Source organism: Anomaloglossus baeobatrachus, chromosome 8, assembly GCF_048569485.1.
Source record: "Anomaloglossus baeobatrachus isolate aAnoBae1 chromosome 8, aAnoBae1.hap1, whole genome shotgun sequence".
Classification (NCBI taxonomy): Eukaryota; Metazoa; Chordata; class Amphibia; order Anura; family Aromobatidae; genus Anomaloglossus; species Anomaloglossus baeobatrachus.
In genome coordinates, this window is record NC_134360.1 from 17,957,748 (window position 1) to 17,967,316 (window position 9,569).

General features: G+C 46.7%; 1 protein-coding gene across 1 annotated transcript in view; it reads right to left on the reverse strand.

The window, feature by feature from the left end:
* The window catches only part of FAM3D (FAM3 metabolism regulating signaling molecule D), an 80,650-nt gene extending 76,900 nt beyond the window's left edge, over positions 1–3,750 (reverse strand). Inside the window, exon 1 of the mRNA XM_075320676.1 lies at positions 2,284–3,750. The gene's annotated coding sequence lies outside the window, so the exon portion shown is untranslated. The remainder of the gene's footprint in view (positions 1–2,283) is intronic.
* Positions 3,751–9,569: the final 5,819 nt, after the last annotated feature.

Genomic DNA, 9,569 nt, shown 5'->3' on the forward strand with positions numbered 1-9,569 from the left:
CCCAAGCATGGTAGTGCCCGCTCATCACTAGTTACTAGTACTGAGCCCCCGAGCATGCTAGTGCCCAATCACTGGTTACAAGTACAGAGCACCCAAGCATGGTAGTGCCCGCTCATCACTAGTTACCAGTACTGAGCACCCAAGCATGGTAGTGCCCGCTCATCACTAGTTACCAGTACTGAGCCCCCGAGCATGCTAGTGCCCAATCATCACTGGTTACAAGTACAGAGCACCCAAGCATGGTAGTGCCCGCTCATCACTAGTTACTAGTACTGAGCCCCCAAGCATGCTAGTGCCCAATCACTGGTTACAAGTACAGAGCACCCAAGCATGGTAGTGCCCGCTCATCACTAGTTACCAGTACTGAGCACCCAAGCATGGTAGTGCCCGCTCATCACTAGTTACCAGTACTGAGCACCCAAGCATGGTAGTGCCCGCTCATCACTAGTTACCAGTACTGAGCACCCAAGCATGGTAGTGCCCGCTCATCACTAGTTACAAGTTCTGAGCCCCCGAGCATGGTAGTGCCCGCTCATCACTAGTTACTAGTACTGAGCCCCCGAGCATGGTAGTGCCCAATCATCACTGGTTACAAGTACAGAGCACCCAAGCATGGTAGTGCCCGCTCATCACTAGTTACGAGTACTGAGCACCCGAGCATGGTAGTGCCCGCTCATCACTAGTTACGAGTACTGAGCACCCGAGCATGGTAGTGCCCGCTCATCACTAGTTACTAGTACTGAGCACCCGAGCATGGTAGTGCCCGCTCATCACTAGTTACTAGTACAAAGCACCCGAGCATGGTAGTGCCCGCTCATCACTAGTGAGTATAATAATACACTCATACTAAAACTACATACACACATACTTACATTTAATTAAGAAACCCTTCAAACCCGCTCAATCTGCGTACTCTTGGTGTGGTTCATCACCCAAATCACCAATTATTTTACCACTAGAGCATAGTCACATAGTCTCCTATATACCAGTAGGTGAGGCAAGTAATGACATACATAGAGATGTTATAGATGTGGTATTTCACATGGGTCTTTCGCCTACAGTTCTACGATTGCAATCGAATCTCATCTGCTGCTTGCATTCTATGTTTGCAGCACAGATTATGCAAATCAAAAAAGTCCGTGGAGCCTGTGTTAGGAGTCTCGACACAGAAACTAACCAGATATCCCTCCGGGAAGAACCTAGCCAAGGACTGGCTCTTTTTATGAAACCACCATAACCACCATATGAAGTGGCCCTTTTAGTCAATATCCAACTCTTTGACAAGTCTAAAGATATGACAAGGGAAATACCAAGGCCAGAGACTCCTAACAGAGGCTCCACGGACTTTTTTGATTAGCATACTTCTCAGGGGGCAATGCACCTAGGATTTCCCTGTGTTGAGCGCCCTCTTTGGCTGACGGCAGTGTTTTCTCTGGCTGGTCTCCCCAAGATCAGTAATTGTTTTCTCTTGCAGCACAGATTAGTGAGTAAATTAAGTTCCTCATTCTGTTATTATAACTCCTACAAACAGATTTAAAGGGTTGTTCATCTTGAAATTCTGGAAGGTGTAGCAAGGTAAAGTAGGTAATAAAGACGCCTCTTGCATATGGTAATGTCTTTAAATATTTGAATGCTTGCCTGATGGATACTTTGCACGAGGTCTTAGAGAATAGAGGCTATTAGTCAGGCAGGCAGGCGTCAGTGGTGGCACTGTGTGGGGAATAGAGCTGGAGTGACAGAGGCTTCAGATCCACAACTAGCTCTTCCACCTCATTTACGTATCAATTAAAAAAAAAAAAAAAAAAGGACGAGTGATCCCCGAATCCTACAATTTAAATGCAGATTCCTCCATAATGGAGGAAGCGACAGGTGTCTTACGTCATCCACATTCGCCAGCATTGAGGTCCTGCGCAGGCGCACTTTGATCTCTCCTGAGTAGGGAAGATCAAAGTATTGTAATGCACCTGCGCAGAACCACAATGCCGGCCTGTGTGCATGACGTAAGACATGTACTCAAACCTCAGAAGAAGGAGGACAAAGATGGCCGAAAGAGGAGGCGACGCACTCGGAGAATGGAAGCGCCCATCCGACCCATCTGCACCAAACCTTAGGTGAGTATTATAAAGTGCTTTTTACATTCTACACAGCGGCCTGGGCTCTTATATACAGAATATTAAAATGCTGTATATAAGAGCCCACTGGTGGTGGCCGCAGCTTATAGGCACCAAATCTGCTGACAGGTTCCCTTTAATATGTTGCTGAGATCATGCAATGGAAACTCACAGACTACCGGCATTTCCATATCCATCTTGGAGGTCAGTGATGCATGGAGTATTAGCGCCGCTCTGTGCCACGTCTGCCCTTGGCATCCCTCCAGCACAGGACAAGGAAGCGTCAATTCATCATGGCCCTTCATCTGGAAACTGTTGAATATGAAGGAGGCAGCAGCTTAAAATCAGGGAGAGAAAAATAAACAGGGATTCTTGAGAGCAGACTGGTGACATTTTTGTAAAGTGCTGCCCCCCATTACAGCCCCATGGAAAGTAGATCCAGGCTCCGCACAGACATTGGCACAATTCATTATGCAGTTCCTAGATTAAGACAGTCACTAAAATTTTTGTGCCAAATATACAACATTTGACTTTTCTTTTCTATGTTGGTCCCATCCAGCTTGGCCACCTATTTGAGAAGTTGGTGGAGATTTTGCCCATGAATGCTTCCCCCTTACCAGTAGAGAAGATATAATTTGTCACAGTTGACAAAAAAATAAACAAAAAAAAATTCCTCCAACTTTAAAATTATTCAATAATTATATTTTATTTACATAAAACTGGGAAATCCCATAAATCTGTGACAACAGCAAAATTAAGGCAAAGATCGGCATAATGTTATATGTCGGGAATAAGAGTCCACAGCACGGAGGGCAATCACCCTGGACTCGGCACTACGGGGCCACAGTATGGAGGGCAATCACCCTGGACTCGGCACTACGGGGCCACAGCACGGAGGGCAATCACCCTGGACTCGGCACTACGGGGCCACAGTATGGAGGGCAATCACCCTGGACTCGGCACTACGGGGCCACAGTATGGAGGGCAATCACCCTGGACTCGGCACTACGGGGCCACAGCATGGAGGGCAATCACCCTGGACTCGACACTACGGGGCCACAGCATGGAGGGCAATCACCCTGGACTCGGCACTACGGAGCCACAGCATGGAGGGCAATCACCCTGGACTCGGCACTACTAGTCCACAGCATGGAGGGCAATCACCCCGGCCTCGGCACTACGAGTCCACAGCATGGAGGGCAATCACCCTGGCCTCGGCACTACAAGTCCACAGCATGGAGGGCAATCACCCTGGCCTCGGCACTACGAGTCCACAGCATGGAGGGCAATCACCCCGGCCTCGGCACTACGAGTCCACAGCATGGAGGGCAATCACCCTGGCCTCGGCACTATGAGTCCACAGCATGGAGTACAATCACCCCGGTCTCGGCACTACGAGCCTATAGCATGGAGCGCAATCACCCCGGACTCGGCACGACGAGTCCGCAATTGCAGTTTAAGTCATTGCTATTATTTTCGACGGAGCACAATCCCTCATTAGACCCTATAATGGGGCTTCATTACCTTCCATTGCTTTACAGTTTTCAGTGCAGCATAATTTTCCATTAAAAGCATTATTCCTATCTATATAAATCCAGATGCTGGTCAGTAAATTCTCTCTTTATTTATTTTTTCACAGGTCTACGCGTTCCGAGGACATATCCGTCCTCATCATCAGGACAAAGTACAAAGAAAGACTATATTAGTATAGTCTTTCTTTGTACTTTGTCCTGATGATGAGGACGGATATGTCCTCGAAACGCGTAGACCTGTGAAAAAATAAATAAAGAAAGAATTTACTGACAAGCATCTGGATTCTTTGTGGTCTGGCGCGGATTTTGAAACCTGCTTTCTGCTCTACCTTTTTGGAATACATCTATACAGCGGAACCGCTGCCTTCCAAATTTACTACGTGCCTTCATAGGGGTTGTGACTTGCACAACCCCTTCAGGTGAGTGTACTAACCCACACTTGCCCCCACGTGTCATACCGGGTAAGACCCTATTTTACGCCTTTTTTTTTCCACAGTTCTCCTTATTATCTATATAAATGGATATTACTGGACAGAGCTTGTAAATATAAGCGGTTTTGCAATTTACTCTTGTTTAAAATTTCGAGTTGCTCTTGATATATTAACACTTATTTGCAGTTCATTGCCACGGAGACCGACCATCGCTGCTACGCTGGAGATCAAAATCAAAGAACAAACAATTTCCTAAATATTGCGGTCATTGTGTCGTCCTATGTGAATATATCCTAACATGAGGAAACTCACAGGATTTTCCGCTTATTTCAAAAATTGAATTTATTGTAAAGCAAATAATAAAAAAGTGTAAATGAGATAAATGCAAAGGAACAATGATGAAAATTAGAGAAGACTTTCAGATTCCTGCACGTTTTTGGTGGTAATCTGGCACCTGATGCTAATTTCTGTCATTAGCTGACAAACCCTATGTAACTGGCAGGCTAACTACCCAGTCTGCAATGACTTTGTAAAAATTGGGTGTTGTTCCAAGGTGACTGAAAGCCTCCGGCAGCAGGTTGTCCAGATGAAGGTCAAAGGGGAGACCGTATCAGCCATAGCAAAAGAAGTTGGTCGTTCCAAGTCTGTGATTTGGAGAATATTGCATCTTTACAACATCAAACTCTTTCAAGTCCCCCAAGAAGGCTGGTTGCCCTTCAAAGACAAATGCTAGAGAGGACAGGATAATGCGGAGAATCTCCACGGACCTCTCATACAGCTACATGGCAGAGTGAATGCAAGTGTGGATCAGAACCTTCTTCACAACACGCGGCTCCTTACTTCTGTTCATCACTCAATCAGCAGCAATCTCCATGCAGGACAATGCCCCCTGTCACACAGCAAAACGGGGAAAGCAGCTCCTGGAAACAATGAAATGGCCACAGCCCAGAGTCCTGATCTAAACCAGATTGTCACCAAGGATTTTCCAGAGATTTTTCAAGTTATGGCCAAGAAACACAGAATAATCAAAGAACTGTGGAAGAGACTGGAAGAAGCGTGGGCCAAAATCCCACCAGAGCAGTGTGAGACTAGTGATGTCCTGTGGAAGAGACTGGAAGAAGAGTGGACCAAAATCCCCCCAGAGCAGTGTGAGACTAGTGATGTCCTGTGGAAGAGACTGGAAGAAGAGTGGACCAAAATCCCCCCCAGAGCAGTGTGAGAGACTAGTGATGTCCTGTGGAAGAGACTGGAAGAAGAGTGGACCAAAATCCCCCCAGAGCAGTGTGAGAGACTAGTGATGTCCTGTGGAAGAGACTGGAAGAAGAGTGGACCAAAATCCCCCCAGAGCAGTGTGAGAGACTAGTGATGTCCTGTGGATGAGACTGGAAGAAAAGTGGGCCAAAATCCCCCCAGAGCAGTGTGAGAGACTAGTGATGTCCTGTGGATGAGACTGGAAGAAGAGTGGACCAAAATCCCCCCCAGAGCAGTGTGAGAGACTAGTGATGTCCTGTGGAAGAAACTGGAAGAAGAGTGGGCCAATATCCCCCCAGAGCAGTGTGAGAGACTAGTGATGTCCTGTGGATGAGACTGGAAGAAAAGTGGACCAAAATCCCCCCCAGAGCAGTGTGAGAAACTAGTGATGTCCTGTGGAAGAGACTGGAAGAAGAGTGGGCCAATATCCCCCCAGAGCAGTGTGAGAGACTAGTGATGTCCTGTGGAAGAGACTGGAGGAAGAGTGGGCCAAAATCCCACCAGAGCAGTGTGAGAGGCTAGTGATGTCCTGTGGAAGAGGCTGGAAGAAGAGTGGGCCAAAATCCCCCCAGAGCAGTGTGAGAGACTAGTGATGTCCTGTGGAAGAGACTGGAAGAAGAGTGGGCCAATATCCCCCCAGAGCAGTGTGAGAGGCTAGTGATGTCCTGTGGAAGAGACTGGAAGAAGAGTGGGCCAATATCCCCCCAGAGCAGTGTGAGAGACTAGTGATGTCCTATGGAAGAGACTGGAGGAAGAGTGGGCCAAAATCCCCCCAGAGCAGTGTGAGAGACTAGTGATGTCCTGTGGAAGAGGCTGGAAGAAGAGTGGGCCAAAATCCCCCCAGAGCAGTGTGAGAGACTAGTGATGTCCTGTGGAAGAGGCTGGAAGAAGAGTGGGCCAAAATCCCCCCAGAGCAGTGTGAGAGACTAGTGATGTCCTGTGGAAGAGACTGGAAGAAGAGTGGGCCAATATCCCCCCAGAGCAGTGTGAGAGGCTAGTGATGTCCTGTGGAAGAGACTGGAAGAAGAGTGGGCCAATATCCCCCCAGAGCAGTGTGAGAGACTAGTCATGTCCTGTGGAAGAGGCTGGAAGAAGAGTGGGCCAAAATCCCCCCAGAGCAGTGTGAGAGACTAGTCATGTCCTGTGGAAGAGGCTGGAAGAAGAGTGGGCCAAAATCCCACACTGTTGTCTAATTTTGATCTCCAGTGTAGGTAGCCGAATACGCACAATGTTTACAAGCCCCTTTTTCTATGGAGCTTGTAAGCATAGTTTTGGAACTGTCCAGTATTGCTGGTGTTTGCTGTTACCACATAATCCTGGTCAGCTTTAGTGCAATACTTACAAGTTATCCAGCAGAAGTGGTCGGTTTCCTAAGCAACAAACCATAATAAAAAAAAAAAAAAAAAAAAAAAAAAAAAAGTTAACAAGCAGTAGCGTGGAAAAATGCCCGTTTCTCCCACCACATTCACATATAAAGACGGGATTAACCCTTTAAAAATGGGACTAAATTTGCAACGGAGGCTCTGAACAAAGCGGATAATGACGATGTGATCACAGCCTTCCTAATACATAAATGTGCGGTGCCAGAAGGCACAATACTGACTATCATCCTCCACCTGGGGTCAGTGGCTATTATATTAAAGGGATCCTACATAAATTAGAGCACCCATCTCTAACACACATCATCACGATTGTGCCTCTGCTCCATGTGGACGCTTCTAGATCAATGAGGTAGTGCTGATGGGATACGTACCAGCCACGGAAAACTGTATAAAACAGACCTTTAAGTGGCCTCTATATTTACATTAAATACTGAATTTATAATATTAAATTTATCTTTTTATACTAAGCTAGAATTAGTGCAAAAAGAATTAAAATAAATAAAAAAAAAAATAATCTTCAGATAATGCAGAAAGGTCGGGTAGACGAGTGCACGTTGCATAGTGGAGCGTTCCTTGGCAGGTCCCAATATTTGCATAGTATCAGTCAGTCCAGCAAATCCTGGAAAAGAGAAGAAAAGCCGTATAAGATTTCCATTGACAGCCGGCGAATTACGTAGGGAGCGAAAAGAGACGTTTCACTGACGTCACATGGAGGGGAACGTGACAAAAGTGCAGCGACTGCTGGGAGGGAATTCACCGGCGGAGGATCTGCTCACCTGCAGCAAATATATATATCTAGCTGTACTGCCCGGCTTCGCCCGGGTTAATAACTGCCATTAAAATAGGATGTTTTAACAAAAATGTATTCTGCACACAAAAAACACAAAACTAAAAGAAAATGTAATTATTACATTGTTGCCTATATTAACCAATCAGAGCTCAGATTAATTAACTGTAGTAAAATAGAAGCTGAGCTGTGATTGGTTGCTATTGGCAGCCTGATAAATCTCCAGGCAACAGAAAGCCCTCCCCCTGACAGTATATATTAGCTCACACATACACATATAGACAGGTCATGTGACTGACAGCTGCCGTATTTCCTATGTGGTACATTTGTTGTTCTTGTAGTTTGGCTTCTTATTAATCAGATTTTTATTTGTGAAGGATAATCCCAGACTTGTGTGTGTTTAGGGGGATTATGTGGTGAGGTTGGTGTATGTGTGGTGAGATGTGTGCTGAGGGTGGTATATGTGTTCAAGCACGTGGTAGTGTGTGGCACATTTTGTGTGTGTGTGTTCATATTCCCGAGTGTAGTGAGTATCCCATGCCGGGGCCCCACCTTAGCAACTGTACGGTATATACTCTTTGGCGCCATCACTCTCATTCTTTAAGCCCCCCTTGTTCACATCTGGCAGCTGTCAATTTACCCCCAACACTTTTCGTTTCACTTTTTCCCCAATTATGTAGATAGGGGCAAAATTGATTGATAAATTGGAACGCGCGGGGTTAAAATTTCGCCTCACAACATAGCACCCGGCGCTACCCGGGATAGTAACTGTCTCTCTGTTTCTCTCCCATTCTCTGTCTGTCTCCCCCTCATATATATTATAATTATATATATCCGTGTCTGCCCCTTTCCCCGTGTCTGCCCCTTTCCCCGTGTCTGCCCCTTTCCCCGTGTCTGCCCCTTTCCCCGTGTCTGCCCCTTTCCCCGTGTCTGCCCCTTTCCCCGTGTCTGCCCCTTTCCCCGTGTCTGCCCCTTTCCCCGTGTCTGCCCCTTTCCCCGTGTCTGCCCCTTTCCCCGTGTCTGCCCCTTTCCCCGTGTCTGCCCCTTTCCCCGTGTCTGCCCCTTTCCCCGTGTCTGCCCCTTTCCCCGTGTCTGCCCCTTTCCCCGTGTCTGCCCCTTTCCCCGTGTCTGCCCCTTTCCCCGTGTCTGCCCCTTTCCCCATGTCTGCCCCTTTCCCCGTGTCTGCCCCTTTCCCCGTGTCTGCCCCTTTCCCCGTGTCTGCCCCTTTCCCCGTGTCTGCCCCTTTCCCCGTGTCTGCCTCTTTCCCCGTGTCTGCATTGTGACACGCCAACATTCCATATAAGGGCATGGCTGCGCATTCTTCTGAAGTTCTGGCTGCACTGTGGCTCCCAGCTCCATTTGCTTTAATGGAGGCAGGTTTTTTGACGAATAACTAAAGCGCGGGGTTAAAATTTCCCCTCGAAACATAGCCTATGACGCTCTTGGGGTCCATACGTGTGAGTGTGCAAAATTTTGTGCCTGTAGCTGCGACGGTGCAGATGCCAATCCCAGACACACACACACACACACACACACACACACAGCTTCATATAATATATCTCTCTATCTACATTATAGTGAAATTTAGAAAATCATGTGCATGAGTGGATTTAAAGGGAGTTTTCAGGTTTAGAAAATTAGGTTTTTATATTACTAATAAAAGGTTATTAAATCTTTGATACGTTGTAGCCACCCCTTAAAAAAAAAAAAAGTGTCAGTTTGACCCCCATTTGTATAGGGTCCCAGGTATCTCGATGTCCACTGGAACCCGATCAGCTGCTCCTGACACTAGTGTGTAGGAAGTTATGGAGCGGCTTAGTAAACACCATAAAAACAAAAGAAAAAAATAGATAATAAATAAATAAAAATCACCATTTGCACCCTCGGTGTGTGAGAAGGGAGTCGCCCACATTCCAGACATTTATGGAATATTGTATAAACCAATGTCCACAAAACGGACCATCCCTTTAAGGGCCACACATTTTTCTCATTTTAACCCAGATGTCTGTTCAATCATTAGGTTACACAAAAGGTGGATGTAACAATCTGCGGTTTACTTTCTACAGTGTCATAAG